Here is a 17,972-nt window from a genome sequence, read left to right as displayed (position 1 = left end):
ATTGGGTGGGGAGGCTCTGACGCCGCTAGCTGGATACCAGCTCAGCTGACTGGAAGCAGACCTCACCGCAGCTGATCTCCACCGCCTGGAAGGAACACCACCGGCCACCCACGCTGTGGGTTACGCGCCGCCCGGCAGCCGCAGCACCCCTCTTCCCTCAACAAGGCTCCTTCATCGCCTGCTCATTATGGGTAAGCCTGCTGTCCCTACACACTTGCTGCTGCCCCCTGTCCCCAGAGTCTGCTGAACAGGCCCAGCCCTGCACTGCCAGCTACACAGGCTACAAATGGGGGTGATATGTTCCATGTGCTGTCTCCCCACATGTGCTGCTCTGTGGCATATGGACTGTTATTTAAATGCACTGTGGCATATGGACTGATATTTAAATGCACTGTGGCATATGGACTGATATTTAAATGCACTGTGGCATATGGACTGATATTTAAATGCACTGTGGCATATGGACTGATATTTAACTGCACTGCGGCATATGGACTGATATTTAACTGCACTGTGGCATATGGACTGATATTTATCTGCACTGTGGCATATGGACTGTTAACCTGCATATGGGCTGTGTGATCTGCAAGCCGCTGCTCCAAACGGGAGGGAAGCAGTGGCACGCAGCTGGAGGCGGAAGGGCTGCACTGCGTACCCAGGCACCAAGGCTGGAGACCAGCATGAAAAGCAGCGCTCTCTGTGGGCGGAGAATCCAGGAGACTCAGCGGCAGTCGAGGACTCGGGGACACAGCTGCGATCTCTCTGATGGCGCCGGGATGAGGTCATTGTGGAGGAGCGGGATCGAGCGGCAGGATGGAGGCAGGAGAACGGAGCCAGACCGTCTGCGTTCCCGTGGCGATCAGGAGGTATGTGGCCGTTAGTGCAGAAGCACGAAGAAACACACCTAAAAGCTGCACCTACACCTAAAAGCTACAACTATCCTAAGGCTGCTTACACACAGGGACGTTACAGGCGCACGTCAGTGCGCCTGTAACGCTCCCCCAACGCACAGCAATGTAACTCAAGTGGGCTGTTCACACAGCCCACGTTGCGTTACATGTAATGCTGTACGTTGCCCGGAAAGTGCAGCATGCTAGATTAGCATGTTAGATTGTTTACACATGCGCAGTAGGGGGCGGAGAGGAGGCGGGGAGAGCCAGCTACAGTAGCTGCGCACATGGCTACTTAATATTCACTGCACTGGCGGCCGCTGATTGCCCGGCGGGACCACGTGATGCGGAGTGTCTCGCTCCGCGTCACGTGGTCCCGCCGGCCAATCAGCGCCACTCTGGGAGACTTTATCGTAATAGAGCCGCCTAACGCGGCTCACTCTACCGTCGGCTCTTGCAGCACCATACGTTGTGTTAGGTGCACGTTATGCGACCTTAACGCGGCACCTAACGCAACGTCTTGGTGTGCAAGTAGCCTAAAAGCATATTTTTATTTTCAGTTATATAGTTTTTTTTATAACATTGCATCATTCTCTAATATTTGCAGTTTACACACTACTCAGCATTCTGAATGATTTTACAGAGCAGGTCAGTGAACTTTTGAACTGTCCACTGCAGAAAAACAAACAATACAGTGCCAGACACTTGAGATAGCAAGCTTCAGAAGACAGAGCCCTCTGTGACTTAGAAAGTTGTAAAGCTCAATGGCTCTTTTGCATAGATAACAATTGTAGTTTCTTAACTCTTCCTGTACTGGAAACAATATTAGACTTATGTCTCTGCTCCTAATGTTTCATTTCTTAGCTGTACTACACATAAAAATCATTATATCATAATTTTTTTTTTCACTTCAGTGTCTCTTTAACTTTTACTCAGGAGGCTTTCCCAGGCATCCTGGCTAAATTGATAAGATCAACAGTTCCCTCAACATAAAGGTGGCCATACACTGGTCGATTTGCCATCAGATCGACCAACAGATAGATCCCTCTCTGATCGAATCTGATCAGAGAGGGATCGTATGGCTGCCTTTACTGCAAACAGATTGTGAATCGATTTCAGCATGAAATCGATTCACCATCTGTGGAGCTGCCGCTGCCGCCGCCCCCCCTGCATACATTACCTGATCCGGCCGGCGCGAGTCCCCTGGTCTCCGCTGTCTTCTTCTCCGCTCTGGGCTCCATGGCTGCAGCTTCACTGTACTTCCTGTCTGGGGAAGTTTAAACAGTAGAGGGCGCTCTGCTGTTTAAACTTCCTGTCGGAACAGGAAGAAGTGAAGCCTGCCGTAGCCCAGCGGAGAAGAAGCAGCGGTGACAGCGGGTATACGCGCCGGCCGGATCAGGTAATTTATTGCCGCTAGCGTGGGTCGTCGGACATTCGAACGCCGCTATCGACACACTCCCGACCCGCCGGCGATCGAGTAAAATCTTCAGCACGGACGGATCAATGGGAATGGGATCGATTTTAGTATGGAAATGGATCATTTGGTCAGCGTTTAGGCAACGATTTCACAGCAGATTCGATCACAGTGATCAAATCTGCTGTATATTGGCGGGAAAATTGTTAAGTGTATGGGCCCCTTAACATAAAGTAGACTCTGGTGATGGGGAGACATTGTAAATTCCAAGTTCATATTGTAACTAGGCTGGTTACATGCACCATTAATTCTAAGCTAAAGAGAATTGTGGCATTTAAAACCAGCACATGAAAGCAAATAAAATGAATAGTGACTATTTTAGACATATTAAATCATATTAAATAGACATAGACATATTAAATCAATTCTGAAGCCAAATTGAATGTATAGAGAAAAAAACTATTTTTCAGAAAGTACACAACAAACAAATTATTTTGCTTACATTTCCGCCGCTCCTCAGTGCCTCTTTCCATTTTATTTAAAGGCCTCTTTTTTCCAAGATGGCGCTGATCCCTCCACTGGTTCCAGGTCAGCACTTGCGCACTTTTTGCTCCAAAGACACATCAGCACTTGTGTACATATACTGACCATGTGTCGTTTGGGCATGCGCATGCTCAGTTCAGCTAAGTAGATACACAATGTTGGAGCCAGGGCAGGGAGTGGCCGGTTAGTGCGTAGTTGTGGGAGGAGAATGGGCAGAGCCTCATGGTCTCGGTTTGCCTCTTCCTCCTCACCAGTTTTCGAACGAGTTGGTCAAATACTTTCACTTCAGATTTCGAGAGGTCTTCAAAGAAGAACATGGAAGATGCCTAAAGATGTGTGAACCTTAAAGGCCTTAAACCTTAAAGAAAACCTGAACTGAAAATTAAAAGTCAAAAATAAGCATACACAAGTCATACTTACCTTCCATGTAGTCTACTCCTCAGTGTCTTTCTCCTGTCCCGCGTGCTGTTTGTTCACTGTGATCAAGGGAATTTTCCGTCCTCCATTTTGAAAATGGCCATTACCCATAACAGCTTTCTGGTCAGCATACAGTTAAACTGTAACATCGCCCACTTGAGCCATAGGGAAACATGGACATTACCTGGTACATGAGTTTTCCTCTCAGCTATAACTGACAGCAACTGATATTTTACTGACAGCAACTGATATATTTCAGATCTGACAAAATATTGTCAGAACTGGAAGTTATTATTGTCAGAAGAAAATGGTGAGCTTCTGAGAGGAACTGAATGCAAGGTAACTATGTAATGTTCATTCGAAGTTACCTCGTGTGTTTATTTTAAATATTTTTACTCAGTACAGGTTTTCTTTAACACTCAGCTTAAAGGGGAACTTCAGCCTAAACAAACATACTGTCATTAAGTTACATTAGTAGCAGTAGGGTATTGTACCGTGTTAGCCATCAGTGAAACCAATAAATGGTATCATCCTGATTTAAAACGTCTAGGTTACATTAGTTATGTTAATTAAAATAGATAGATAATATAATCTCTCACCCACCCTGTTTTTAAAAGAACAGGCAAATGTTTGTGATTTCATGGGGGCAGCCATCTTTTTCATGGGGCGGCCATCTTTTTTGTTGAAAGGAGGTGACAGGGAGCATGAGACAAAGTTCCAATTGTCCTTTGTCCTGATCTCTGTTCCCAGCTGCGCGTGCTAGGCTTCAAATCTCAAATTAAAAAAATAAATAAATAAAAAAAAAAAAATTGCGCCAAAACAGCAGACGGAGAACAACAACATCAGAAATCCCATCATGCTTTGCACAGCATTAGGGGAAAAATGCCCGGGCAGTTTTCTTCTGTGCAGCTAATAATGAGGCTTGGGTAAGAAAAACAGTTCTGATGCTTTTGAAACCGTTAAAGAAACACCAAGCCTTTTCAGTGCTGCTGAGTTGATTTTTAGTCTGGAGGTTCACTTTAATACTAAAAAATGACTTTAAGATTGCGTTAAGAGTGGGATGACATAAATGCAGAAACAGCCAGCAGATAGACAGTCGGGGACTCTAGAGTCCCTCTAGAGATAATAGTGTATAATAGAGAGGTCAGGAGCTGAGAGATAGAGTAAGGCAGACTTCCCCTACCCTGTCCTCAAGGCCCACCAACAGTACTTGTTTTGCAGAGAAGCACAAACATACACAGGGTGGGTAATTAGTGTCTCAGCAGAACTGATTAACTACCTCTGTGGATTTCCACAAAACATGCACTGTTGGTGGGCCTTGAGGACAGGGTTGGGGAACACTGGAGTAAGGTGTTATCAATGTAGAGGTGATACTGGAGAAGAGAAAGGGTCCAAGACAGTGGCGTAGCTAGAGATTATGGGTCCCCATAGCAAAACTTTTATGGAGCCCTCAGATGTAGGCACTCTTAAGCAATGCTAACTGCCCCTACCCTATGGATATGAGTTAACGGGGCAATTTATATTCGCATGCAATCAACACTGCACATAGTTCATGGGCACTGAGACAAAGTCAGGGGGTGGAGAAACACAAGAAAGTTAATGGTGAATACATTAAGTACCACCTGGGCCCCCTATGCTCCAGGGCCCCATAGCAGCTGCTACGGCTATTGCTACGCGGCTATGCCCCTAGTCCAAGAGCAGGTCCCCTTCTGGTACAACAAAAACCTGTATTGTTAAAGTGTATAAGGAAAAAAAAGTGCCCAATTTACATTAGATATTCATCTTAGTAGAAAGAAGCCTCTGGATAATCCAAAGGCATCCACATCATCCTCCATCTCGCTGTTCCAGTGCTAGGACGGCTCTGAACCTCCTCAACAAGGGCTTGTCCATGGAGCACCGCCAAACTTTATCTGCGCCTGCACAGTGCGGCCATGCTTGTTCATGTACGGGAGCGCGGGCGTGAGCTTTCTGAGGGTCCCATCAAGAAGCAGTGGCCTGGAGGAGGATGCAGGAAGCCTCTGGGGGATCCAGAGGCATCCCTCTACTGAGGTAAGTATATCATTTTTCCCTCCATCAAAGTTACAGGTTTGCTTTAATGTTCAGCCCCCAGTCATGTGACTGTGAGTTGTGCTGACCAGGACTCCAAGCTTCCTTCTATACTGTTTGGGAGAAAGGTAGTCTAAAAATCATGCCTCCTCCTTGTAGCAGAGCTGATCTGCTATCTACTACCGGCCACACTGTGCACCCAAATCACCGACTAGGTGCCAGTTAGCTGACATTTGCATTAGCGTTTCTAGAAGATGGTCTGCCAACAGACACCCAAACAGCCTGTTCTGGTCCCCAAGTCCATGAAACTGTGAGAGGAAAAGGGGTATTGTGTAAAGCCTCAAGAAAGGAGAGGGAGATGCAGGAACAGACCTCTTTCAAGGGTATTAGGAGGGTGTAGACTCTGGATCTAAGATTTTTGAAAAAGTGGCGGTGGATCTTTGAACAGTTTTCTTATTAAATGTGAACAAGCACGGTGGCTTAGTGCAGTGCTGGGTATCCGGTGAAATCCCAGCCAGATCAACATATGCAAGGAATTTGTATGTTCTCCCTGTGTCTGTGCTAGTTTCTTCTGGGTACTCCGGTTTCCTCCCACATGCCAAAAAGATGCAGATAAGTTAACTGGCTTCTCCCTAAATTGGCCCTAGACTGCAATAGACATATGATAGGGATTAGATTGTGAGCTCCTCCAAAGGACTGTAAGTGACAAGACTGTATATACTCTGTAAAGCACTGCGGAAGGTGTAGGCGCTGTATAAATACTAAATAATAATAATAAAATAGAGAGCCTGAACATTTTTATCAGAATCAGGGGCGTATCTGGGTGATAAAGAGCCTATAGCAAGCACTGAAATTGCTCCCCTTACCGTACAGCCCCCTTCTCCTCTAAAAGTAGCATCATGTGTTATGCCTGTGTTTTTTGGCTCGGGATATTGCTGAAGTTACTTTCTTGGAAATCTCTTCTTATTCCCTCTCTGTACTCTTTTCTAGCACTAAACCAAGTGTGCCCGACAAACATAAGTTAAGTAGCCATGTTCTCCAGATAATTATTACAGTTCTGAGGTCTGAGTGATGGGGAAGCACTGGGGCAGGCATGACTGTGCAGCACCATGGCCGGCATGGCAGCACAGCACAGGAGCAGAGATGGTGCCCATGGCATGAGCCATACCTGCACCCCTCTATATATGTCTCTGATCAGAATGAATCAAAATGCAGGTAATTGATGGATAAATGATCACTTTTAACTTTTGCAATTCTTTTTAAACTTATTGCATAAAACAATCACAAGAAATCTAATATGTATGGCAGTCATTAGATTACACAGAGCAGTGGTTGATGACTTGTTTAACATTTTCAGACTAAAGCTGGGTACAAACGGCACAATTTTACATCAGATCGATGGACCTATCAGATAATTTCCTTCAGGTCCGATTGGATTCCGATCAATTTTGCAATCGATTTTGGGTACTTTCAACACAAAATTGATCTGGAACAATTTGGATGTTTACACACGATGCATTTTATCAGATCACTGGTCAATCCGATGGAAATTTGTACCGTGTGTATGAGGCTTTACCCTGGCAAAGGCCCATTTCGATTTCACATGGGTGAGTGCTGTGATATCTGACCTAAATGTGTTTCCAGATGGTGCAACATGTTTCTGCAGCATTTTTGTTGCACTACCATTTCTAGCTATCAGTAGACATGCTCTAGGCACTACTTTCAGCAACAACAGTGTCACTTCTCAGAAATGCTGACAGCATTTAGTTGCTTGGCAACCAGAAGCAGAATATCTACAATTGTGCAAATATGTTAACCTCCCTGGCGGTTCATTTTTTTTTCAAATGGTGTAAAAAACTTTTTTTTTTTTTTTGTTTCATGTAAAGCTACCAGAGTGGTAGCTACATGAAACACCACTAGAGGGCGCATGTGGCCCTCTAGTCCGATCGCCGCCGGCAACAATAGCAAACAGGGGAACGCGTATATAACGCGTTCCCCTGTTTGGCTTCTCCTGTTGCCATGGCGACGATCGGCATGACGTCATGGACGTCAGCCGACGTCCTGACGTCAGGCGCACTCGATCCAGCCCATAGCGCTGCCCGACACTCATTGGTCCGGGCAGCGCAGGGCTCTGGCGGGGGAGGGGGGGGCCCTCTTCTGCCGCTGCGTGCGGGCGATCGCCGCAGAGCGGCGGCGATCAAGCTGTGCGCGCAGCTAGCAAAGTGCTAGCTGCACGCACAGCACTTTACATTGTGAAAATCGCCTGAGATATCTCCCTGTGCGGCATAGCCCGAGCTCAGCTCGGGCTTACCGCCAGGGAGGTTAAGTACATGTCACTGTGACGTGGCAATAGACAAGTCATGTATGTGTGACAAGACCCAAAGAATGTGCAGCAGGTTTATAGTTATATACTGTTCATATGAAATTCTGAATCAGGGTGGCTTGACTTGTGTAGTCCCAGTTTCAGTGGCAGCAATACTAATTCAGAAAAAAAACACATATCTAAGTAGATAAATACTTGCTCTACTTACATAACATATCTATTGCACTGTCCACGTTTTGATTTTAGTGATTTTTCTATAGTAAAAAAGGAGAAAATTCTTCTTAGGGCCCTCTATCACCACCTATACTGGCAGTGCCCTCTCTGGCTACCTATACTTGAGGGGGCCTCTCTTACTACGTAATACTGGAGGCTCCTCCAGCTAGCTATATTGCGGTGGGGGTCACATCTGACTACATGTACAGGGGACTATCTCTAGCTATCAACTACTGGGGGGTTACCTAACACTGGGAGGCACCTGTTGTAGCAACAACAGTGTTAAAGCCTCAAGGGGGGGGGCAAACGACACACTTTTCAAACTATTAAGTTTTGAAACTGCTTTGACCACTCCCCAACTCCACACACACACGCATGTCCTCAGTAACCTCTCCCTCACCCCCCCCCCCTCCCCCAAAGTCAAGTTTTGCTCAGGGCTTTGTGAATACCTAAGGCCTGCCCTGCCGAATACTAACCTCCCTAAGTAGCACTATCCCTCGGGCTCGGCTATATTATAGCTTCCTACCCCTTCCCACTAAATGTCTGTCAATGCCACAATGTGAATCCAGCTACACTGTAGTCGAAATCATAAGTGATCAGTGCGCCATCCCTGCCGCTATATGAGTTCAGCTGCAGAGTAGCCCAATTTATGAGTGCTCCATGCGCTGTGCTTACCGCTATATGTGTAGGATTGTAGCCAACTACAGTGTAGCCACAACAACAGATTTCCCATGCAAGACTCAATCCTCCAATAATATATATCCAACTTCTTTTATTGCATGTTAATTGCGGTGATACAGCATACAAACAGCACAATGTTTTGGGCCTGTTGGCCTTTGTCAAGTGCTCCTGCTGTATCACCGCAATTAACATGCAATAAAAGGAGTTGGATACATATCCATGGAGGGTTGAGTCCTGTATGGGAAATCTGTTGTTGTGGCTGGACTATTGTATGAGGGGCTTGATGGACCCCTCTTCCCACTGGGACTATCCGCTTTCTACAAAGGTTGATCCCTGAGGCTTGTGGATGCTTGACTTTTTATAGTTGGGCCAACTACAATGTACTCATAAGCGTTCTGTGCACCCTTGCCCAAAGTTAGCACCCAGCTCCCCATAGCTACAGATTTGCATTGGGGTCTATACAGAGGCACCAAGTAGCAACTATCTACTTTGCTACTTGCTGGCAACATTCTGTGGCTGGTGTTACCAGTGCTACTAGACCAATTAGAAGCACATACATGGGTCATAGAGAGAGCTTGCCTTCAGCCTACTGTATTCATTTTGGAGTGGTTCTAAAGGCAGCAATACAACCTTTGCCCTAATTTCTATATGTGTGTCTTCAATATTCGTTACCCATCATCTGATATTTGCACCGATGTCCGATGCCATGTGTACCACAAGCAATTCCAGGTGCAATACAGTAACTGTCGCACTTGGTGAATAAAACTGATTCTGATTCTGTTTGGCAAGTGTTTGCCATAATCAGTTTACTTGTTATTATTCATTTATTAGATTTATATAGCACCAACATATTAAGCAGCACTGTACAATACATAAGATTACAGACACGGGTGACGACAACACAATACAGATAGTAAGCAATAAGATACAACAACACAATACAAGTAATAAGCAATAAGGTACACAACACAATACAGGAAGTAATACAATGCCGGATCATACACGGGTGGGGAAGGCCCAGTAGTACAAGTTCACATTACTCTGGGTAGAGTCGTGGTGGTGACACGAAAGGAGGGTGTTGAACAACAGATGTGATGTAAGATGTAAGAGCTGCCTGATCTCAACTGTTGTAGCCTTGACCTTACTGAACAGATTGCACAAATGTTTTTGAGGATGCTAAAAAAAAATGTGTATGAATAATAACATCTTCGTGACACATGAGTGCATGTTATGGCTAACTGTTAACTGCTACACATCCCTGTAATTACTTGCTATATCTTAATTAGTTATTGTATATTACCAATGAACATTAAGTACTATATGCTTATGTTTAGGTTTCCCATAGGTGAGAGTTGAATGTCATCTGATCCAAGCAGTGATCTTAAAAGGTACCTAAAGTGAAAAAGAAAACAAAAAACAAAAAAAACCCCTAGCAGTTTAACTTGGGTCTTTTCCCAGCCCCCTGCAGTCCTTCGGGGCCCTCGCCGTGATTTTGCGATCCTCCAGTCAGCTGCATGGCCCCTCTGTCAACTGGGCATCCGCATGCGGTGGTGCAGGCCGTGCACATTCTTGATCATGCTCCCTGTGATTGCACAGTAGAAATGTTTGCCTTCTGCACATGTGCAGAATGCTCCCATTCATGGGAGCTCAATCAAGAGACTTACGGCCTAGGGCCACGCATACAGCTGGCAGAGGGGTGCAGCTGCTTGCTGAAGGAATCAAGGTGGGAGCCCAGAACTACTGCAGAGGGCTGTTTTTCCCATATATACGCTATAGCAGCATAGAGGGTGATATAGCAGCTGGGAACGCGGAAAATCAGCCGCGTTCCCAGCCTGTCGGCGGCTGTCGCCGAACCCGGAAGTAGCCGCCGGCGTGGACAGGACGATCGGAGCGGGGCTGCGAGGGCACCATCCAGCTTCGGGGGGCTGAGGGATGCCCCGGGTGAGTAAATGTCATTTTTTTTTTTCTGACTTAAGTTTTCCTTTAAAATTTCAAATACATGTAAACACATACAAATAAGAAGTATCTTTCTTCCTGAGTAAAACCAGCCATAAATTACTTTTCTCCTATGTTGCTTTCTCCTACAGTAAGTAACAGAAATCTGACAGGTTTTGGGCTACTCCATCTCTCCATAGGGAATTCTCAGCATGACATTTATTCTTTATAAAGACACTACCTGAAAATGATTTATACAGAGATGCTGGTCAGCCTCCCCGCTCACCATACTTTTTTTGGCAGTTGGATGGAGCAACTGCCATTCACTAAGTGCTTTTAAAAATAAAGAAAACCCCAAGAGACCCCCTACTTACTGTGACAGCAACATAGGAGAAAAGCAATTTTACTCTGGAAGAAACATACTTCTTATTTGAATGTGTTTACATACATTTTAAATTTTCACATTTTTGACAGGGAGCATCGCTCAGCATTACATTGCTTAAAGAGCCGAAGCTCAGGTACAAAATTAGATACCTAAAAAGAGGGAAGCCTCAGGATCCTAATAAGGCTTTCCTCCCTGCTCTAAAGTCCCCCGTTGCCTACAGAGTGGCCGCGCAATAGTTGGCCCGGCCCGCCTGTGCATGCGCAGTAAGCCGGTACTGCGTATGTACTGCGCATGAGTGGGTGGGCTCACGTGGCTACTGCACACCCCCACTTCAGGAAAAAAAGCTGCGAGGCCCTGATGTGATCCCGAGCGTCGGTGGTGGGGCAGGAGCAGTGGTTGATTGGTGGACCATAGTGTTGCATTGCATCAAACAGTGCAACGCTGCAGTTTGATCAGTTTTCAATAGATTTCCTTCTGAGGTCGCATTCACAGTGGCAGGTTGCAGAGCTGCGTTATGAAGTCTTATAACGTAGCTTACTGCACTGCAATGATAATCCTATGGGACGTTCACAGTGCGACGTTAACGTCGTGTTGAAAAATGTTGCATTATGGTAAATCACTGCTTGCAGTGTGTTACCTCTAAACACAGGCACGTTGCGACTTTAACGTCGCATTAAACCGCAACGTACCACTGTGAATATGCCCTGAAACCTATTGAAAATATATGGGCTGTGTGTAATAGAAATTGATCGCTCTATGATCAGAGTCCAATCAAAGTGAGATCAATCTTTTTGCCCCATCAGGTGATAGCCTACAGGTGTTTGGCTTTACAGAGTTTTTTTTAAACTAACATTAAAATATGAAGCAATCGCAGTAGAATTGTATGAGCATTACACAACATTATGTATTTGTGCATCTGCCCTGCATATTATGGTCTCCATCATTTGTGTCTTATGGTGGGGTAGAGGAGGGTGTCGTGTAAATGTTTAGAAGGTAACTAGCTAAAATTATTTATTGTACCTACCGCAAATTGTGCAGCTGACTATATTCTACCAATACAGCATAAAGGTGTGTACGCACAACAAATTTTGGTTGGCCAATGAGTGGCCAATTTTACCACTTCCATGTACTATGAGGGCCAATACATCTTGAATACTATGAATAGATTGTGCAAGTAAGCTCTCTTAATACATGGAGGTGGTAAAATTGGCTAAAAATTGGCCAATGAAAATAGGATGTGTGTACGTACCCTAAGCCATTCTGGGCGCCTGCTCATGCATTTATACAATAATTACATTTTCCAAAGGGTTTTACAGATTGCATTGAAACATTTACTGTCTCTCAACGATGCACACAATCTGCCATTGTATGAACCTACTTTTGAGGGATAAAACAGTTAAGGAAGAACTTAACTGAAATATAGTAGTAGGGCAAAGCGAGAAGTTAAAAAATATAATGGTGGCCATACATGGTACAATTTTTTTCATACAATCTTACCATTTCTATGTAGTATAAGGGTAAATAAAGTGAATATGCGCAAGAAAAAAAAACAAAACAAAAAAACCTCCAAGTGGTAGACAGGTCATGTGTATGCTCATTGTGTATTTGAATCCCATGAGTGGGGTGTGCATTTTTTTGCAGGTAAGCACTCATCTGTTTTTAAGTAGCGCTGTTCATTTCTTTGCTATGTTTAAATAAAGTGAATATACTGAAAGGATAATTTAGGCAGTTCCCTTATATTATATAGAAATGGTAAGATTGTATGAAAAAATTGTACCATGTATGGCCCCCATAAGATAGACTAAGAGATGATTGATATTCACCATCTAATTTGTTCATGTTGTTTGATACACCGTGAGCCTGTGCATAAGCATCTTTACTGCTGACATCCCCCCAAAAAAACAGACAGCACCAACTGCCATTATCTATAAACGATATATTTCATAGGATAAAAGGTCTTTTTTTAACCACTTCCCGACCGCCGTATATACAATTGGCGGCCGGGAAGTGGACCCCGCAAGGACCGCCGTATTGACAAATGGCGGCGGTCCTTGTAGGGGCATGGGCGGAGCGATCGCGTCATCAGTGACGCGATCCTCCGCCTCCGCCTGGCGCCGCTCACCCGCCGCAACATCCCGCCGGCCATACGGAAGCGCCGGCGGGATGTTAACCCGACGATCGCCGCATACAAAGTGTATAATACACTTTGTAATGTTTACAAAGTGTATTATACAGGCTGCCTCCTGCCCTGGTGGTCCCAGTGTCCGAGGGACCACCAGGGCAGGCTGCAGCCACCCTAGTCTGCACCAAGCACACTGATTTCCCCCCCCCCCCCCCTGCCCCAGATCGCCCACAGCACCCATCAGACCCCCCCTGCCCACCCCCAGACCCCTGTTTGCACCCAATCACCCCCCTAATCACCCGTCAATCACTCCCTGTCACTATCTGTCAACGCTATTTTTTTTTATCCCCCCCCCTGCCCCCTGCTCCCTCCTGATCACCCCCCCACCCCTCAGATTCTCCCCAGACCCCCCCCCACACCCCCTCACCCCATGTACTGTATGCATCTATCCCCCCTGATCACCTGTCAATCACCTGTCAATCACCCATCAATCACCCCCTGTCACTGCCACCCATCAATCAGCCCCTAACCTGCCCCTTGCGGGCAATCTGACCACCCACCCACACCAATAGATCGCCCGCAGATCCGACATCAGATCACCACCCAAGCGCAGCGTTTACATCTATTCTCTCCTCTAAACACCCACTAATTACCCATCAATCACCCATCAATCACCCCCTATCACCACCTGTCACTGTTACCCATCAGATCAGACCCTAATCTGCCCCTTGCGGGCACCCAATCACCCGCCTACACGCTCAGATTGCCCTCAGACCCCCCCTTATCAATTCGCCAGGGCATTATTTACATCTGTCCTTCCCTGTAATAACCCACTGATCACCTGTCAGTCACCCATCAATCACCCCCTGTCACTGCCACCCATCAATCACCCCCTGTCACTGCCACCCATCAATCACCCCCTGTCACTGCCACCCATCAATCAGCCCCTAACCTGCCCCTTGCGGGCAATCTGATCACCCACCCACACCAATAGATCGCCCGCAGATCCGACATCAGATCACCACCCAAGCGCAGTGTTTACATCTATTCTCTCCTCTAAACACCCACTAATTACCCATCAATCACCCCCTATCACCACCTGTCACTGTTACCCATCAGATCAGACCCTAATCTGCCCCTTGCGGGCACCCAATCACCCGCCTACACGCTCAGATTGCCCTCAGACCCCCCCTTATCAATTCGCCAGGGCATTATTTACATCTGTCCTTCCCTGTAATAACCCACTGATCACCTGTCAATCACCCATCAATCACCCCCTGTCACTGCCACCCATCAATCACCCCCTGTCACTGCCACCCATCAATCACCCCCTGTCACTGCCACCCATCAATCAGCCCCTAACCTGCCCCTTGCGGGCAATCTGATCACCCACCCACACCAATAGATCGCCCGCAGATCCGACATCAGATCACCACCCAAGCGCAGCGTTTACATCTATTCTCTCCTCTAAACACCCACTAATTACCCATCAATCACCCATCAATCACCCCCTATCACCACCTGTCACTGTTACCCATTAGATCAGACCCTAATCTGCCCCTTGCGGGCACCCAATCACCCGCCTACACGCTCAGATTGCCCTCAGACCCCCCCCTTATCAATTCGCCAGTGCAATATTTACATCTGTTCTCCCCTGTAATAACCCACTGATTACCTGTCAATCACCTGTCAATCACCTATCAATCACCCATCAATCACCCCCTGTCACTGCCACCCATCAATCACCCCCTGTCACTGCCACACATCACTCACCCGCTGTCACTGCCACCCATCAATCAGCCCCTAACCTGCCCCTTGCGGGCAATCTGATCACCCACCCACACCAATAGATCGCCCGCAGATCCGACGTCCGATCACCTCCCAAGTGCAGTGTTTACATCTGTTCTCTACCCTAAACACCCACTAATTACCCATCAATCACCCCCTGTCACTGCTACCTATCAGATTAGTCCCCTATCTGCCCCTAGGGCACTCAATCACCCGCCCACACCCTCAGAATGCTCTCAGACCCCAGCCCTGATCACCTCGCCAGTGCATTGCTTGCATCTATTCCCCCCTCTAATCACACCTTGAGACACCCAGCAATCACCTCCTGTCACCCCCTAACACACCTACCCATCAGATCAGGCCCTTATTTGCCCCGTGTGGGCTCCTGATCACTCGGCCAAACCCTCAGATCCCCCTCATACCCCCTTCCGATCACCTCCCCAGTGCATTGATTGCATCTATTTTCCTCTCTAACCACCCCCGAGACACCCATCAATCACCTCCTGTCACCCCCCTAGCACTCCTATCCATCAGATCAGGCCCAATACAACCTGTCATCTAAAAGGCCACCCTGCTTATGACTGGTTCCACAAAATTCGACCCCTCATAGACCACCTGTCATCAAAATTTGCAGATGCTTATACCCCTGAACAGTCATTTTGAGACATTTGGTTTCCAGACTACTCACGGTTTTGGGCCCGTAAAATGCCAGGGCGGTATAGGAACCCCACAAGTGACCCCATTTTAGAAAAAAAGACACCCCAAGGTATTCTGTTAGGTGTATGACGAGTTCATAGAAGATTTTATTTTTTGTCAAAAGTTAGCGGAAATTGATTTTTATTGTTTTTTTTTCACAAAGTGTCATTTTTCACTAACTTGTGACAAAAAATAAAATCTTCTATGAACTCGCCATACACCTAACGGAATACCTTGGGGTGTCTTCTTTCTAAAATGGGGTCACTTGTGGGGTTCCTATACTGCCCTGGCATTTTAGGGGCCCTAAACCGCGAGGAGTAGTCTAGAAAACAAATGCCTCAAAATGACCTGTGAATAGGACGTTGGGGCCCTTAGCGCACCTAGGCTGCAAAAAAGTGTCACACATGTGGTACCGCCGTACTCAGGAAAAGTAGTATAATGTGTTTTGGGGTGTATTTTTACACATACCCATGCTGGGTGGGAGAAATTTCTATGTAAATGGACAATTGTGTGTAAAAAACATCAAACAATTGTCATTTACAGAGATATTTCTCCCACTTAGCATGGGTATGTGTAATAATACACCCCAAAACACATTATACTACTTCTCCTGAGTACGGCGGTACCACATGTGTGGCACTTTTTTACACCTTAAGTACGCTAAGGGGCCCAAAGTCCAATGAGTACCTTTAGGATTTCACAGGTCATTTTGCAACATTACATAACAGTATAGGAACCCCACAAATGACCCCATTCTAGAAAGAAGACACCCAAAGGTATTCCGTTAGGAGTATGGTGAGTTCATAGAAGATTTTATTTTTTGTCCCAAGTTAGCGGAAAATGACACTTTGTGAAAAAAAACAATTAATATCAATTTCCGCTAACTTGTGACAAAAAAATAAAAACTTCTATGAACTCACCATACTCCTAACGGAATACCTTGGGGTGTCTTCTTTCTAAAATGGGGTCATTAGTGGGGTTCCTATACTGCCCTGGCATTTTAGGGGCCCTAAACCGTGAGGAGTAGTCTTGAAACAAAAATGACCTGTGAAATCCTAAAGGTACTCATTGGACTTTGGGCCCCTTAGCGCAGTTAGGGTGCAAAAAAGTGCCACACATGTGGTATCGTCGTACTCGGGAGAAGTAGTACAATGTGTTTTGGGGTGTATTTTTACACATACCCATGCTGGGTGGGAGAAATACCGCTGTAAATAGACAATTGTGTGTAAAAAAATCAAAAGATTGTCATTTACAGAGGTATTTCTCCCACCCAGCATGGGTATGTGTAAAAATACACCCCAAAACACGTTGTACTACTTCTCCCGAGTATGGCGATACCACATGTGTGGCACTTTTTTTCCCCACTAACTGCGCTAAAGGGCCCAAAGTCCAATGAGTACCTTTAGGATTTCACAGGTCATTTTGAGAAATTTCGTTTCAAGACTACTCCTCACGGTTTAGGGCCCCTAAAATGCCAGGGCAGTATAGGAACCCCACAAATGACCCCATTTTAGAAAGAAGACACCCCAAGGTATTCCGTTAGGAGTATGGCGAGTTCATAGAAGATTTTATTTTTTGTCACAAGTTAGCGGAAATTGATTTTAATTGTGTTTTTTCACAAAGTGTCATTTTCCGCTAACTTTTGACAAAAAATAAAATCTTCTATGAACTCACCATACTCCTAACGGAATAACTTGGGGTGTCTTCTTTCTAAAATGGGGTCATTTGTGGGGTTCCTATACTGCCCTGGCATTTTAGGGGCCCTAAACCGTGAGGAGTAGTCTTGAAACGAAATTTCTCAAAATGACCTGTGAAATCCTAAAGGTACTCATTGGACTTTGGGCCCTTTAGCGCAGTTAGGGTGCAAAAAAGTGCCACACATGTGGTATCGCCGTACTCAGGAGAAGTAGTATAATGTGTTTTGGGGTGTATTTTTACACATACCCATGCTGAGTGGGAGAAAGATCTCTGTAAATGGACAATTGTGTGTAAAAAAAATTAACAAATTGTCATTTACAGAGATATTTCTCCCACCCAGCATGGGTATGTGTAAAAATACACCCCAAAACACATTATACTACTTCTCCTGAGTACGGCAATACCACATGTGTGGCACTTTTTTGCAGCCTAACTGCGCTAAGGGGTCCAAAGTCCAATGAGCACCTTTAGGCTTTACAGGGGTGCTTACAATTTAGCACCCCCCAAAATGTCAGGACAGTAAACACACCCCACAAATGACCCCATTTTGGAAAGTAGACCCTTCAAGGTATTCAGAGAGGGGCATGGTGAGTCCGTGGCAGATTTCATTTTTTTTTGTCGCAAGTTAGAAGAAATGGAAACTTTTTTTTTTTTTTTTTTCTCACAAAGTGTCATTTTCCGCTTACTTGTGACAAAAAATAATATCTTCTATGAACTCACTATGCCTCTCAGTGAATACTTTGGGATGTCTTCTTTCCAAAATGGGGTCATTTGGGGGGTATTTATACTATCCTGGAATTCTAGCCCCTCATGAAACATGA

At 45.8% G+C, this 17,972-nt stretch overlaps 1 protein-coding gene across 1 annotated transcript in view; it reads left to right on the top strand.

The window, feature by feature from the left end:
• The window catches only part of CCNI (cyclin I), a 131,445-nt gene continuing 113,473 nt past the window's right edge, over positions 1–17,972 (top strand). Inside the window, exon 1 of the mRNA XM_068233556.1 lies at positions 1–866. The gene's annotated coding sequence lies outside the window, so the exon portion shown is untranslated. The remainder of the gene's footprint in view (positions 867–17,972) is intronic.

Source organism: Hyperolius riggenbachi, chromosome 1 (assembly GCF_040937935.1).
Source record: "Hyperolius riggenbachi isolate aHypRig1 chromosome 1, aHypRig1.pri, whole genome shotgun sequence".
Taxonomy (NCBI): Eukaryota; Metazoa; Chordata; class Amphibia; order Anura; family Hyperoliidae; genus Hyperolius; species Hyperolius riggenbachi.
The sequence above is the reverse complement of the archived record's forward strand: the minus strand, read 5'-3'. Positions and strand labels throughout refer to the sequence as shown.